The sequence below is a fragment of the Mauremys reevesii genome, linkage group 1 (genome assembly GCF_016161935.1).
Source record: "Mauremys reevesii isolate NIE-2019 linkage group 1, ASM1616193v1, whole genome shotgun sequence".
NCBI classification, from domain to species: domain Eukaryota; kingdom Metazoa; phylum Chordata; order Testudines; family Geoemydidae; genus Mauremys; species Mauremys reevesii.
The window spans coordinates 213,339,404-213,356,553 of NC_052623.1; the positions used below are offsets into that span (position 1 = coordinate 213,339,404).

A 17,150-nucleotide genomic window follows, 5' to 3' on the forward strand; every position below is an offset into this window, starting at 1 on the left:
GCAAAGTGATATAAGAGCTAGGTATTATTATTACTTAATAGGCCTATTGGGTATTCAGTTAATATAAGTGTGTGGGTAATAGAGACCTGGGCAACAGCAGCTATATCAGCATTCTGATAGCTGGATCACCAATTAAATTGCCCCAGAGTAAACCTGAGGGGCAAAGCTGTGCCTAATTGATTGATTAGGAAGGGTCTGGAGAGAGCTGCAAGGCTAATTAACCCATTAGCCCAGAAGGTAGAAAAGGCACAGGACGGACATACTCAGGGAATAGACTTGATGTTCCCCTACCCTGTGGAGTGAGAAGGTCTCTGAGCAGTGTGTGGCTAGGCAGAAAAGAGGAATTGGGTAATGACCTGTCATATGTTTGGGCTTATCTAGGATCATAGCTGGTGTGGGGGTTTGTGACCTGCACAATGGAGGAGACCTTGTCATACCTGGTGAAACAGCAAAAGGAGATGTAGATGACTATGCAAAGTTTCCAGGAGTCTCACCACTTGGAGAGGCAGGTGTTGCTTGCTTGGCAGCTGAAGCAGTAAAAGAGCCTGCATGACCTCATCTGAGAGCAAGTGAATGTGCTGCAGCAGTAGCAGTTACTACAAAGAAGGGTGAGCTCTGTAATGGCAATCAGGGACTGGGCCTTGGACAAATAGGCCCTGCAGCTGACCCTGATGTGTTCCTGGGTGCCTTCAGAGAGTGGCTATGGCTGCAGGCTGGGATGGGGAACCTGGGCCCTGTAGCTGGCACCTATTTGACTGGAGAAGCTTAAGTGGCCTAGGAGACTCTAAATGATCTGGGGTGGTTGAGGTGGCCATCCTGGATTGGGTGGGTCTGGTCACTGAAATGCATAGACAGAAGTTTTGGGCCATGTAGTGGCTGAGACCAGACACTCAAACTCTGGTAGAGATTATAGGCACTCTTTATTTTATTTCATTATTATTTTTTCTGGTGCCTCCCTGAGAACATAAGGGTATGGATCAGGTAGTGTCAGCCAGGTACCTTAGATACAGCAGTTAAACTGATAGCAGAGTTTGCAGATGTGGACATTCCCAGGATAGAAGGTCAATCACTTAGGGGATCAAAGCAGGGGAAGAAGCATCACAGGGAAACATTTGGGGTGGGATTGGTGAAGAAGTGGGAAGACAAAATGGCAGCTTCACTCTTTCAGAATAAAAACACTTAGACACTCTAGAGTATAAGGCAAGGAGGGGAAGAAAACCGCATCTGTCCCTCGGAGACCCACTTACTGTTTTGTCCTTATTCCAACCTGTCCCCTTCCCAAACTACTATCCTACCCAAACATTCACATCTCCAATTCACCCACAAACTGGCTCATTTGCCAATTGATTCCATTTGCCCCGCATTCAACTCCCCCACTTACCACCATCCCAGATGAGAACCTTTCCAACACAACCCCAGCTACTCAGACACTGGTCCCCATCTCCACCATGTGAGACTAAGCCTAAGAACCTATCTCTTCTTAAACTGTGCATAGCTCAGACCCACCCACTCAACTCTGATCCCTCTTCCACCCAACATTCCCAGGCTTAGAACACACATACAACCCTCTGTGTTCAGAAAAAAACAACCTTGGCTCAAATCCTTCCTCTCCCTCTCCCTCAATGGCACCTGCTGCTGGCAGGGTCAGAAGCAGCCCAAACACTTGGTTTTGGGTCTGCAGAAGTGGACAGTCCTCTGACTATTCTGGTGATGTGGGGCTAGAGCTAAAGAATTATCTTGCCTGCCTTGTACTGCCTCCATCTGCTCTACAGTCTGTGCTGCAGAGCCAGAAGTCCCCTGTGACACAGGCCCATTAGAGCAGTGGTCCCCAACGTGGTGCCCGTGGGCGCCGTGGTGCCCGCCGGGGCATTTATGTGTGCCCGCCTAGTGCCCAGCAGGGGAGAGAAGCCATGGCCTAGCACCTGCTGGGGACAGAGAACTCCAGGGCTGCAGGTGCTGGTGTTCTCTGTCCCTGGCAGGCGCGGGGCCGTGGCTTAAGCCGGAGAGAAGCTGCGGCCCGGCGCCTGACGGGGACCGAGAACACCTGCGCCTGCAGCCCCGGAGAAGCTGGAGAGAAGCTGTAGCCCTGCGCCTGCCAGGGACAGAGAACACCGGCGCCTGCAGCCCCGTAGTTCTCTGTCAATGGCAGGCGCGGGGCCATGGCTTCTTTCCAGTGCTGCAGGCTGCAGGCACCGGTGTTCTCTGTCCCCAGCAGGCACCAGGCTATGGCTTCAAAGCCGGAGAGAAGCCGCGGCCCCGCCCCTGCCGGGGACAGAGAACTCCGGGACTGCAGGCTTCATTCTATGTTAAAGTAAGAATAATAAATGTTGAATTGCTGGTCCAAATATATTTTACTTTTTTAAAATAAATAACATGAAAACTTTATGATATTTATTTTGTAAAAACTCCTTATTTTCTCTTACAGGTAGATAAAAAAGAGGAAATTCACATGGTAAGATGAAAGAGTAATTGCCGAATAATTTAATTAATACCTTTTACATGTAAAATTACCCTTTTATCTTATGGATTCATATATTATGTAATATTAAATATGATGTTTTTTGTATTATTTAATGTACAAATACAAAATAAGTCTTGAAAAATTGTTGGCGCCCGCCACACTCTTCTGAAAACATGAATGTGCTACTGGCCACAAAAAGGTTGGGGACCACTGCATTAGAGCATAGAACCACCATGTCAACAACTCTTATACTAAAAAGGTGGCATTGGAAAACTAATTTCACTAAAAAGTTATTAAAATCTTTATAATCACGCTGATTGTGAGATATAGGTATGGTAAACCACAAAGCACTTCACAGATAAGTACTGCAAATGTGCTCTTAAAATGTTTTTGGCAAGCAGAGCCTAAGTCATGCCTGTTTCAGACAAAGGAATATGGTTCTGCCCGCTTGAATGTGTGTCTGATGTGAATTAGGCAAGGTGTGACTAAAGTCAAAGAAAAGCACACTTGTGTGCGAGGCAAACAAAGCCATCAGAAGGACAAGTAGGGAAAGATGAATTATCCTGAATTTTGGTGGGGCCTGGAAACTATGCCCCCAGAAGCCTTCCTGCCTCTTGAAGCAGGGCCAAAGAACTTGGGAAGACAGCATGATGTCTATACCCCAGCACGAGTGAGAAGCATTGTCTAGGCTTCCTTTTCAAAGGCATGCCAAAGGTTCACTGGACTACAAAAAGACCCATAATTGTCCATTCATGGGCAGGTAAGAGACCAGAGCACTTCTATATCTGAGAAGAGTGAATTCTTCAACCAAGAGGGTTGAAGGCTCTGGGAACTGACTTTAAGTGAGATTGTAGGCAAAGACTGCAACTTGCTGAAATTCAGTTTTAGTCTTAGAAGCATAATTTTACTTCTGTTTACTTATCCTTAATCCTGTGTCCTTTTTGTTAAATAAACCTGTTTTACTTTTACTATAAACTAGTTCCAAGCTGTGAATGAAATATGAATTTGTTAAATCCCAATTAAATTAATAAGATGCAGTGTAGTCTCTTTAAAGGAGCAGCAAACTAAATACATTGAACCCTCAGACTGAACCATTGACTAAGACAGAGGTCCCCAAACTGTGGGGTGTGATGTCTACATCCCAGCAGGAGTGAGAAGCATCACAGAGGAATGTTGGGGGGGGGCTGGGAGGGAGTTCTGGTCCCAGCTCTGCTCTGGCCCAGACATGGCCCCGGCTCCACCCCTGGCCTTGGCCCCTGGCTGAGGCTCTGCACCTGGCCTCAGGCCCTAGCCCCACTCTTGTCCCCAGCTGCGGCTCCCTTACCCATCTGCATCTTCTTCCCCCTCCCCCACAGAAGCCCTGTTCCCAGCCCTGGCTCTGGGAGAGGGTGCAGAGAAGGGGGTGGGGGGGGGGGGAATGACCCTGAAAAGCTTGGGAACCACAGGACTAAGGGGTACCTCCAACATTCATATGCCCCCCACTACCCCTGCTGTCGGCTGGCTTGCATGTGTGTGTTCTTTCAGTGTGCTGTCCAGCTCGGCGTAGATAGCTGCTTCAGCAGACCTTGATAGTGCTACCCAGTGTGGTTAAGTGCTGGAGGCTGGAATGTTGCCTCAGTAATGCTGTTTAGGCTTCTAAGTGCTTCTGTCTTTCAAACTCCAATGTTATAAGTAGATAATTCAGCAGACCTCGATATTACTCATAAAGGAAGACAACAGGCATGGTTCAGTGGTGAAGGCGCTCAGCCAGGTTTACTGTCAACAGAGCACGGTCCTAGTGCCCTGGCTCTGTGGTGACGTACATGACCACACGTATGCCTATTACAATGGACTCAGCTCAGTCATGGGTGGGACTTTCTGCTGCCCCTAGGCTGGACAATGAATTCTGGCAAGTACCCTGACATTTATAGGATGAGGAAAATAATTGGACTACACAACTTACACACCACTTTAAGTATTTCATCACATCCACTTGTTACCTACCCTTGTTCCTGCTCTCCTGGACAAAACATCCCTCTTCATTAAATTGCAAACCATCTTGTATTAGATGGAGAAGTATCTGCTGTACTACCTGGAATATATTTACATAAATATTTAGTGCCTAGCAACAACTTTGCCAAGCTCACATACTGGACAGTGAACTTTTAAGCATTTGCTTTAATACATGGCCTGACTTTGGTTTAGAGGCTCTGTTTCAGGGCTTAGATCTTGTAGCAGGCCCAGTGCTCCAGGTCCTCTTTCCCTACTACACCCCCACCAGTTGTGTCACACCCACCTGGGTCACCCAAACCAGTAAAGGTTCTGTCACCCCCAAAAGGGGTGAAACCACATCTCTTGTCACCCTGAGTCTGCCCCACTCCCCGTAGAGTTCTGGCTCACAGCTTTCCTAGTTATGCCCAGATCCCACCACTCCTAGCAGATCCTGGGTCACAGCACCTTTTTAGCTGGGTCAGCCGTATTCAACACTAGTTCAATTTCCCTGGTGAGGATTTACCTCCTCAGCCATTGAGCCTAGCTATGGTGGGTTTGTACCTATCACATCTTTACAGAACATATTTCCCACATTCCCAATCCCAGAGCAGCTTGTAGTGTCCATAATGACTCAGGCTACAGGCAGAGTAATGGGGTCCATCATACCCACATCTGGTTGTCTGCTAGCCCCTGATCAGGTACACAAGTATGTCCTTCCTCCTCAGTCCCATGGGTGTGACTTGACCCTTTTCTTCTCTTTGAGCTGCCTCCATTTGTTCAGCTCAGCAAGCTTCTGTTGCTCCTGAGAATAACAGAGACTTGGTGGGATAACTCACATGGCTGGAGTACTGTCATAGATGGATATAAACTGTTCAGGAAGGACAGGCAGGGCAGAAAAGGTGGGGGAGTTGCATTCTGTGTAAGAGAGCAGTATGACTGCTCAGAGCTCCGGTATGAAATGGCAGAAAAACCTGAGAGTCTCTGGATTAAGTTTAGAAGTGTGAGCAACAAAGGTGATGTCATGGTAGGAGTGTCCTATAGACCACCAGACCAGGGGGATGAGGTGGATGAGGCTTTCTTCCGGCAACTAGCAGAAGTTACTAGATCATAGGCCCTGGTTCTCGTGGGAGACTTGAATTACTCTGATATCTGCTGGGAGAGCAATACAGCAGTGCACAGACAATCCAGGAAGTTTTTGGAAAGTGTAGGGGACAATTTCCTGGTGCAAGTGCTGGAGGAACCAAGTAGGGGCAGAGCTCTTCTTGACCTGCTGCTCACAAACAGAAGAGTTAGTAGGGGAAGCAAAAGTAGATGGGAACCTGGGAGGCAGTGACCATGAGATGGTTGAGTTCAGGATCCTGACACAAGAAAGAAAGGAGAGCAGCAGAATACGGACCCTGGACTTCAGAAAAGCAGACTTTGACTCCCTCAGGGAACTGATGGGCAGGATCCCCTGGGAGGCTAATATAGGGGGAAAGGAGTCCAGGAGAGCTGGCTGTATTTTAAAGAATCTTTATTGCGGTTGCAGGAAAAAACCATTCTGATGTGTAGAAAGAATAGTAAATACAGCAGGAGACCAGCTTGGCTTAACAGTGAAATCCTTGCTGATCTTAAACACAAAAAAGAAGCTTACAAGAAGTGGAAGATTGGACAAATGACCAGGGAGGAGTATAAAAATATTGCTCAGGCATGCAGGAGTGAAGTCAGGAAGGCCAAATCACACTTGGAGTTGCAGCTAGCAAGAGATGTTAAGAGTAACAAGAAGGGTTTCTTAAGGTATGTTAGCAACAAGAAAAAAGTTAAGGAAAGTGTGGGCCCCTTACTGAATGAGGGAGGCAACCTAGTGACCGAGGATGTGGAAAAAGCTAATGTACTCAATGCTTTTTTTGCCTCTGTTTTCACAAACAAGGTCAGCTCCCAGACTGCTGCACCGGGCAGCACAGCATGGGGAGGAGGTGACCAGCCCTCTGTGGAGAAAGAAGTGGTTCGGGACTATTTAGAAAAACTGGGTGAGCACAAGTCCATGGGGCTGGATGCACTGCATCCAAGGGTGCTAAAGGAGTTGGTGGATGTGATTGCAGAGCCATTGGCCATTATCTTTGAAAACTCATGGCGGTCGGGGGAGGTCCTGGATGACTGGAAAAAGGCTAAGGTAGTTCTCATCTTTAAAAAAGGGAAGAAGGAGGATCCGGGGAACTACAGGCCAGTCAGCCTCACCTCAGTCCCTGGAAAAATCACGGAGCAGGTCCTCAAGGAATCAATTCTGAAGCACTTAGAGGATAGGAAAGTGATCAGGAACAGTCAGCATGAATTCACCATGGGCAAGTCATGCCTGACTAACCTAATTGCCTTCTGTGAGGAGATAACTGGGTCTGTGGATGAGGGGAAAGCAGTGGATGTGTTATTCCTTGACTTTAGCAAAGCTTTTGATACGGTCTCCCACAGTATTCTTACCGGCAAGTTAAAGAAGTATGGGCTGGATGAATGGACTATAAGGTGGATAGAAAGCTGGCTAGATCATCGGGCTCAACAGGTAGTGATCAATGGCTCCATGTCTAGATGGCAGCCGGTATCAAGCGGCATGCCCCAAGGGTCGGTCCTGGGGCCAGTTTTGTTCAATATCTTCATTAATGATCTGGAGAATGGTGCGGATTGCACCCTCAGCAAGTTTGCAGATGACACTAAACTGAGAGGAGTGGTAGATACGCTGGAGGGTAGGGATAGGATATGAGAGATCTAGACAAATTAGAGGATTGGGCCAAAAGAAACCTGATGAGGTTCAACAAGGACAAGTTCAGAGTCCTGCACTTAGGACGGAAGGATCCCATGCACTGCTACAGACTAGGGACCAAATGGCTAGGAAGCAGTTCTGCAGAAAAGGACCTAGGGGTTACAGTGGATGAGAAGCTGGATATGAGTCAACAGCATGCCCTTGTTACCAAGAAGGCTAATAGCATTTTGGGCTGTATAAGTAGGGGCATTGCCAGCAGATCGAGGGAGGTGATCATTCCTCTCTATTTGACATTGGCGAGGCCTCATCTGGAGTATTGTGTCCAGTTTGGGGCCTCACGCACTTCTGACTGCCTCTTGGTGAGCTCAGCATATGCTTCTTTGCTCCTCCTGCCTTTCCTGCTGCTTACTTATCTTTACACTATACTTTGCTTTGTTCTATTTCCTTCCTGAAATAAGCAAACAAAGTAATAAAACTCTAACCTGTCTTTGACTGTTCCCTGCCTTTGCACTTGGGAATCACTAAAAACTACGTCACCAGTGCTTAAAATGTAAACCTCAGTTAAAATAGCAAGTTGTGCGTAAATCCTGTTGTGACTCCCCCAGTGTGACACCATGGGGTTCAATCCAGGCCAGTAAGGTGGTGGTAGTGTCTGCCCTACAAATCTGGGTTCCTTAAATGCTGTGCCACTGCAGTTTGTAGTCTTGCTGACACCAGCCAGCCTACAAGCATGCCACTCACACCCTGGCTTCCACCACCTACTTACTTTATGCAGAGGCACCCCAACACTATCAGAGTTCTGCATTTCCCCAAAACAGTTTGCCTATGTGAAATCTGCTGGGTGTCCCAGAACTGAGTCACTGTTACCCCACTCAGCCTCAGCAAGTGCTATTGTGCTGAGCACGTGCTATGGCCAAGCTATGGGATAACTCAGTGACACACCAGCTTGTCTGCCTTTAGGACTCTGCCAGTCCAAACCTTGCCTTGCAAGTATCAAAGAGTGAGGGCCGAGCTCCCTAGAGACATCTCCCTGCTGTGTCCAGCCCCGTCCTGCAATACTTACAGAAATTGTTTGTTGCTCCTTTTAAAGAGACAATACACTACAGTTCATTAATTTAATTGGGGTTTGACAAACTCTTATTCCAATCACAGCACTGAAGTGACTTATAGAAACAGTAAAACATGCTGTTATTTAACAAAATGATTTAAGATTAAGTGATATCAAGTACAAAGAATAAAGATAGTAGAAGTAAGCTTCTAAAACTTTAATTTCAGCAAGGTACAATCTTTGCCTATGCAGGTTTCTCACCTAAACTCAGTTCCCCGAGTCTTCAACCCCCCTTGGTTGAAGGATACATTTTATCATATGTACAAGTGCTTTGGCCTCTTGTATCTGCCCATTAATGGATAACTATGGGGTTCTCTCACCATCCCCCCCCGCCACCACCTGCCTTTTCTTTTTATAGTCCAGTGAACCTTTGAAATGTCATCTTTGGAAAGTAAGTCCAGACAAAACTTTTCTCTTCTGCTGGGGTATAGACATCATGCTGTCTTCCCAAAGTTCATTGAGCCTGCTTCCAGACACAGGAAGACTTCCAGGGGGTGCAGTCTCCATCCCCCATCAAGATTAAGTATTCATCTTTCCCCACTTGCTCTCCAGCTGTCTTTGTTTACCTTGCATCTAAATGTGATTTTTCTTTGTTTTTGGTCACACCTTCCCTAAGGGCTTGTGTCACCACAGCAAGTAAGTTTTTCTACTGCTAAGCTGTGTGACCACTCCCTGACACACCAGTTTGTCTACCTTGCCATCAAACTCTTTAGATCCACCAGTTTATCAGACTATTTTATGTTTTCTTCCAGGTCATTAAATGTTCAGTAGCATAGGGCCAAGAACTGATCCCTGCAGGACCCCACTAGAAACACACTCACTGGATGACTATTCCCCATTTACAGTTACATTTTGAGACCCATCTGTTTCTTTTTTTCCAAATATAAATAAAAAATATTTATTCAACATCTCTGCCTTTCCTATGCTGTTGTTATTGGTAATTCTATCAATTCTATCTAGCAATGGACCAATACCATAGAATAGAATTGTTAGAATTCTTTTGGTTGCTAATATATATTAAAAATCCTTATTGTCCTTAACTCTGCTGGGTATAGAATTTGCCTTGTGTCCTTTTGCTTCCCTTATCAATTTTCTACAACTCCTAGATTCTGATTTATATTTATTATTATCAACGTCCCCTTTCTTCCATCTGTGTGTGTGTATGTATACACCCACATGATTTTTGACTCCTTATATCTTTCTATTTCAGTTTATTACATTTACTTCTGCCCCAGTGTCTATCTTGTATGTCACATAAGTGCCATTAGTGCACATTTTAATTAGCCAATCTTTTGAGTTCTTTAGCTTCCTCCATTATTGTGCCCAAGAACAAGCCTTCTTCTTCATTTGATGAATAAATTATTGCACTAAATGCATACAATTTCCTGCTTTCTCTGCACATTTTAGCATAACGGTTGGGCTTATTACAGTTTTTACCTATTCACCTGAATGATGGGCATTTCCTATACTCATGCTGGTTGTCACGTTGCTGGCATTGTTTCCTGCTTTCCATTTTTCTATCCCTGGCCCATCTAATTTCTTTTCCCTTGCTGATTTAGCTATGGTTCTGTCATATGCTCCATACTTTTCTCTAGGCTTTATTTGTATCTGTTTGTTCTGCTGCTTGGCATATACATATCTCCCCTCCTAGCGTCAGATCCATCTTCCTTAGTACCCGTTCACATACTGTGGTGTTGCATCCCAGAACAATCTGGTCTTTAATGAGAGTCTTTTAATTTCTGTAATCACAGGATTGACTTTTTTAGTTTTAAGTCTGTGATAAACTACTCTGTTTTCCCTTTGTTCTGTATTCTCATCCTGAACACACATCTTTCAAGTAACACTTTTTTTCTAGTGACTCAATGATCCTCAAACATTTTTATTATTTCTGCAAAGCTTTACTCTCTCCCCACCACCATCTGCATAAAATGCATTGTATACATCTAGGGCTTCTGTGCCAGTCATTGAGAGGAGAGCAGAGTAATTTATTTGCTCCTGTTGCTTTAATGTTCAGCTCCAATTGTTTGAACTGTTTCCGGGCATATTTAACATTTCCCCCGATTCTCAGGGCTGATGAGGGAGTTGCTAGCAGCAATTGAAATTGTAGGAATAATAGGATTATACTTGAAGTTTATTGAAATATAGAATGCTCTCAGAAATTACTTAAGGATTTTACTTTTTTGCTCCTATGTAGGTTACATGGTCTGCACTGAAGCTTTGGAAAATACACTGAACTGGTTTCTCATTTAAATTTAATTTCTCATTTAAACTTAAAAGATAAAGCAGGAAGTTACAAAATGTCAGTTTAAGTGAAATATATGCCTAGCTAGGTGAACTTGTAGTTCTCCTATCTTAATTTACAAGCGTACATTACAACAGCCAAACTGACTCTACAATTAAAATACAACCAATAAGTTGTTAGTTCGATTTACGTGGCTCACCCTTTACAATTAGTGATTAAATTATACTGAACAAGTTAAGGAGAACAATCCTTTTTATGGTTTTACAGAAAGATTAATGGGAGAATCCTTTCCCTCTAACTTGATTGATTTAACTCAAACTCTGCTGAAAGCAGCAGCTATTACTTCATCTTGAGTTTTAAGGATGTATGACTCTTAAAATAATTTGGTAGTTTCCTTTTAATTACCTCTCTTGTTTTCTGTGGGTGTGAGGCCTTTGGAAGACACCTGCACGTGAACTCTTTTTAACGTGGGGAAACAGGCATGCAGGCGGTGACCACACGGGACTTGACAAGAGGAAAACCCTGACCCAGTGGCAAGGAGATCCAAGACAACCAGGGGCCTCCTTCCTTCTGCAGCCCTCATCCGCCTTCATAGCCACAGAGTACTAAAAGTTCCTCTATATGTGCCTGATCCACCGCTGGGGTCTTGTGAAATTTGGACCATGGTTAGTCAGGAGCCTCGCTGATGGATGAGTGGCGGTGAAGTGAGGAGCAGTGATTTATGGGAGTCTTTAGTCACAACTCTGCATGCAGATGGCAGCCTTGTGATGGTCATCTTGTGCTTGGATGAGACAGGAGTGCATTTTGGCAGCAGCGACTGTGACTGAGCAGGCCTTTTTAGGATCCCTTCTGTTCACCCCAAATAGGGAGGGGGCTAGAAAAGGTGCCCCAAACATAGGCTGTCTCACACTCTTCCGACTGGATGGCTGTATCCAGTGGGATCACTCAACTCCATGGCTGAAAGAAGAGAGAGAAGACAATGAATTTCACAACTTGAGATGTCCGCATTCTTGTGGACTCTCAGCGCAGTGAATGCCCAGAAAGAACTGCCATAATTGCTAGAGAACTGGCAAGACTCAGCATTGACATTGCAGCTCTTAGTGAGAACTGCCGGGCTGATGAGGGTCAATTAAAAGAGGATGAAGGTGGCTACACCTTCTTTTGGAAAGAAAAGTCACTGAAGAGATGCATTCACAGGATTGGCTTTGCCATCAAAAATAAGATTGCCTGTCAGCTTTTGGAGCTTCCCATAGGGATCAACAAGCATCTCATGAATCTTCGGCTCAAGCTCAGCAACAACCAATATTCCACGGTCATCAGTGCATACGTCCAACACTTGATGATGAGGAAGACAACAAGGAGCAGTTTTATAGCGCTCTCTATGCAGTCCTCACAACCAACCACACCTAAGGCAGACAAACTCATTCTCCTGGGAGATTTCAATGCCGGAGTCAGACGGGACTCCCCAACTCTGGAACAGCACAATAGGCAAAAAAGGGATGGGAAATGTAAATCCCAATGGTATTCTCCTCCTCAGCAAATGCGTGGAGCATGACCTGCTCATTACAAATACCATCTTTAGGAAGAGTAACAAATTTAAGACAACCTGGAAACATCCTCAGTCTAAACACTGGCACCTCCTTGACTATGTTATAGTCAGAGTCTGAGACTATGCTGATGTCCAAGATCAATCATGTACCTGCAGCTCACTCCACCACACCACAAACACCCAAAGACTAAGCAAAAGTGGTACAACGTCAAAGCACTTCAAGACCAAGACTGCTGCAAGATGTTCCAGCAACACCTGTTTGAGAAACTCTAACTTGCCTGATAACATCATTTGACATTCAAGAGTACTGGGATCAACTTAAAAATACCATTCACAGTGCATGTGCTGAAACTATAGGATATTCCACTCATCGGCACCAAGACTGGTTTGACAAGAACAACAAGGAAATCCTAGCATTAATTCAACAGAAAAGAACTGCATTCTGTAACTGCCAAAATGACCAACAAACCAATGAAAACATGAGGCTTATCACTTACTCAAAGCATCTACATGACATCAAAAATAAGTGGTGGCAAGAGAAGGCATCTGAGATCCAGGTTTTTATAGACCAGGATGACATGAGAAGCTTCTTTCAAGCAACAAAAAGTGTATATGAGCCCAACTCCCTTATGTTCCCAGGATGGCTCCACCCTCCTCAAGGACTATACAGCCATTAAACAATAATGGCAGGTGCACTTTGAGAGTCTACTAAACCGCAAATCCACGGTCTCTGAAGACACCATTGCATCTATTCCACGATACTCAGTAATACCTTGTTGATCCCGCATCTTCTGAGGAAGTCCAGCGTGCCACTACCCAGACAAAAATCACAAGGCACCAGGCCCAGACGGCATCCCAGCTGAGGTTTTTAAAAGTGGTGGAACACTGCTCCAGCACAAACTTTGCTATTTCCTCGACACAAAATCTGGATCTGCGAAAAAATACCACCTGACTTTAAGAACGCCAATACTGTTACAATATTAAAGAAAGGGGACAAATCTTTGTGCGGGAACCACAGAGGTATTGCCCTCCTCTCCATCACAGGGAAGATCCTTGCCCAGATCCTACTAAACTGCCTTCTCCCCCTTGCCAAGGAACTCATCCTGGAATCACAGTGTGGCTTCAGGCCATCTTGAGGCACAACTGACATGATCTTCGTGGCACGACAGATTCAGAGAAATGTAGAGAACAATACCAGGAACTGTTCATGGCATTCATCGATCTAACCAAGGCCTTTGACTCTATAAATCATGATGCCCTATGGAAGGTGCTGTGTAGGTTTGGCTGTCCATAGAAATTTATTTCCATCATCAGACTACTCCCTGATGGGATGACTGTCACCATTCTGTGTAACAGCTCAGAGACCGAACCATTCATCATTTGCACTGGTGTCAAGCAGGGCTGTGTCATTGCTCCAGCCCTCTTCTCCATTTACCTTGCCTTGATTCTGATGCTCATCCGTGACCGCCTTCCTGATGGAATTGGGATTGAGTATCATATGGATGGTCAACTCCTCAATCTCTGACGTTTCCTAACAAAATCTAAGATCACAAGAATTGGCATCACTGATCTACAGTATGCAGATGACTGCATCATTCTCGCGTGCACATACAGGTCTACCTGCAAAGCACCCTAAATCTTTTTTCAGATGCCTATCACAGCCTGGGTCTCCCTCTCAGCATCAGGAAAACCAAGGTACTCTACCAGCCCTCACCAGCACAAACTACTCTTCGTACCCCACAAATCACCATCAGCGGAGAACCCCTGGAAAATTTGGACCATTTTCTATAGCTTGGTAGCCACCTCTCCCAAAGAGCCAGCATCAACACAGAAATTGAAAACAGGATCCGCTGCGTCAACACATCTTTTGGAAGACTACTCAAACGAGTCATCAATGATAGGGATCTGCAAACAGGCACCAAGATCTTGATTTACAAGGCAGTTGTCATCCCCACCCTTCTCTATGGGTGTGAGACATGGGTAACCTACAGACGACATCTCAAGTGGCTGGAGTGGTTCCAGCAGTGCTGCCTCAGGAGGATTCTCAGGATCAGCTGGGAAGACCGATGCACTAACATTCAGGGTTCTCTCTACAGCCAACATCAGCAGTATAGAAGCTCAGGTCATGAAATACCAACTCTGCTGGGCTGGCCACTGTGTACGTATGCCTGACACTCGACTCCAAAAGCAAGTACTCGTCTCTCAGTAAGTCAGGGAAGCAGGGCTTGCGGAGGACAGCGGAAGTGCTTCAAAGACATACCAAAAGTACACCTTCAAACAGGAGGCATCAACCCAATCAACTGGGGAAGACTCTGCGCGGAACAGAACACAGCAGCACCCCACCCACACCAAGCCACAGCTCACTTTGAGGAGAACAGACGTACTCATGAGACAGAGAAGTGACAAAGGAGGAAAGAAAAGGGCACAACAGTCCAGCCAACAACTATGTCTCCTCCAAGATTACACCTGTCACTTCTGTGGGAAAATCTGCAGGGCACGAATTGGGCTCCTCAGGCACTTAAACCTGCCAATAAACCCCCTTGGCAGATATCATCCTCGCACTGAGAGATAGCCGATGTTAATCTTTACTGCTTAATATCTTTAAACAGTAAACAAATTATATTTATCTGCTTTAATGTTGCACTCTAGTCTGTCTGGTGTCAATGGGCCTTCCTTGTCAGGCAGGGCATAACAACTTCTGTTGGAGATAGGGTGACCAGATGTCCCGATTTTATAGGGACAGTCCCAATTTTTGGGGTCTTTTTCTTATATAGGCTCCTATTACCCCCCACCCCCGTCCCGATTTTTCACACTTGCTCTCTGGTCACTCTAATTGGAGATGAGCATTTTAATGTCTCTCCTGTCTGGTTACTTACACAGTTAGAGGCTTACAATGCAAACCACTCAAATATTACCTGATTCATACTGAGAGAGCAGGGTAATTGGCTAGTTATCTTAGGTGCATGTACAAGAAGCCTGGGAAACAAGCAGGAAGAATTGGAAGTCCTGGCACAGTCAAAGAACTGTGATGTGATTGGAATAACAGAGACTTGGTGGGGTAGCTCACATGACTGGAGCACTGTCATGAATGGGTATAAACTGTTCAGGAAGGACACGTATTGGAGGAAAGGTGGAGGAGTTGCATTGTATGTAAGAGCAGTATGATTGCTCAGAGCTCCAGTAAGAAACTGGAGAAAAGCCTGTTGAGAGTCTCAGTGGTAAGTTTAGAAGGGAGAGAAACAAGGGTGGTGTTGTGGTGAGCATGTGCTATAGACCACCGGACCAGGAGGATGAGGGTAGACAAGGTTTTCTTTGGACAATTAACTGAAGTTTCCAGAACACAGGCCCTGGTTCTAATGGGGGATTTCAATTACCCTGACATCTGCTGGGAGAGCAATACAGCAGCGCTCAGATAATCCAGGAAATTTTTGGAGATGGTTTGGGACAACTTCCTGGTGCAACTACTGGAGGAACCAACCAGGGGCCGTTCACCTCCTGACCTGCCGCTTACAAACAGGGAAGAATTGGTAGGGGAAGCAGAAGTGGGTGGCAGCCCGGGCAGCATTGACCATGAGATGGTTGAGTTCAGGATCCTCACAAAAGGAAGAAAGAAGAGTAGCAAAATACGGACCCTGGACTTCAGAAAAGCAAACTTTGACTCCCTTATGGAACTGATGGTCAGGATCCCCTGGGAGGCTAATATGAGAGGGAAAGGAGTCCAGGAAAGCTGGCTGTATTTTAAAGATGCCTTATTGAGGGCGCAGGAACAAACCATCCCAATGTGCAGAAAGAATAGCAAATATTGCAGGCGACCAGCTTGGCTTAACAGAGAAATCTTCAGTGAGCTTAAACACAAAAAGGAAGCTTACAAGAAGTGGAAGCTTGGACAGATGACTAGAGAGGAGTATAAAAATATTGCTCAGGCATGCAGGAGTGAAATCAGGAAGGCCAAAACACAACTGGAGTTGCAGCTAGCAAGGGATGTGAAGGGTAACAAGAAGGGTTTCTACAGGTATGTTAGCAACAAGAAAAAAGGTCAGGGAAAGTGTGAGACCCTTAATGAATGGGGGAAGCAACCTAGTGACAGATGTGGAAAAAGCTGAAGTACTCAATGCTTTTTTTGCCTCAGTCTTCACAGACCAGGTCAGCTCCCACACTGCTGTCCTGGGCAACACAGTATGGGGAGCAGCCCTCAGTGGTGAAAGAACAGGTTAGGGACTATTTAGAAAAGCTGGATGTGCACAAGTTCATGGGTCCAGAGCTAATGCATCTGAGGGTGCTGAAGAAATTGGCTGATGTGATTGCAGAGCCATTGGCCATTATCTTTGGAAAACTTGTGGCAATCAGGGGAGGTCCCAGACGATTGGAAAAAGACAAATGTAGTGCTCATCTTTAAAAAAGGGAAGAAGGAGAACCCAGGGAACTACAGACCAGCCAGCCTCACCTCAGTCCCTGGAAAATCATGGAGCAGGTCCTCAAGGAAACCATTTTGAAGCACATGGAGGAGAGGAAGGTGATCAGGAACAGTCAACATGGATTCACCAAGGGCAAGTCATGCCTGACCAACCTGATTGCCTTCTGTGATGGATAACTGGCTCTGTGGATATGGGGAAGGCAGTGGACGTGATATATCTTGACTTTAGCAAAGCTTTTGATATGGTCTCCCACAGTATTCTTGCCAGCAAGTAAAGAAGTATGAATTGGATGAATGGACTATGAGGTGGATAGAAAGCTGGCTAGATTGTTGGGCTCAATGGGTAGTGATCAACAGCTCAATGTCTAATTGGCAGCCGGTATCAAGTGGAGTACCCCAGGGGTCAGGCATGGGGCCGGTTTTGTTCAACATCTTTATTAATGATCTGGATGATGGGATGCATTGCACCCTCAGCAAGTTCGCAGATGACACTAAGCTGGGGCAGAGGTAGATACACTGGAGGGTAGGGATAGGTTCCAGAGTGACCTAGACAAATTGGAGGACTGGGCCAAAAGAAATCTTATGAGGTTCCACACGGACCAGTGCAGAGTTTTGCAATTAGGATGGAAGAATCCCATGCACCGCTACAGGCTGGGGATCGACTGGCTAAGTTG

The 17,150-nt window shown here is 45.6% G+C and overlaps 1 long non-coding RNA gene across 4 annotated transcripts in view; it reads left to right on the plus strand.

Annotated features, from left to right (window-relative positions):
• Nucleotides 1-286: 286 nt before the first annotated feature.
• The window catches only part of LOC120379705, a 30,168-nt gene continuing 13,304 nt past the window's right edge, over nucleotides 287-17,150 (plus strand). The window contains exons 1-3 of one of the 4 annotated variants that reach the window (XR_005587544.1): nucleotides 287-608; nucleotides 2,426-2,452; nucleotides 10,944-14,584. This is a non-coding gene — a long non-coding RNA (uncharacterized LOC120379705). Of the gene's footprint in view, nucleotides 609-2,425; nucleotides 2,453-9,023; nucleotides 9,052-10,465; nucleotides 10,745-10,943; nucleotides 14,585-17,150 lie in introns of those variants that run through there. The other 3 variants (XR_005587545.1, XR_005587546.1, XR_005587542.1) reach the window with 3 other exon arrangements.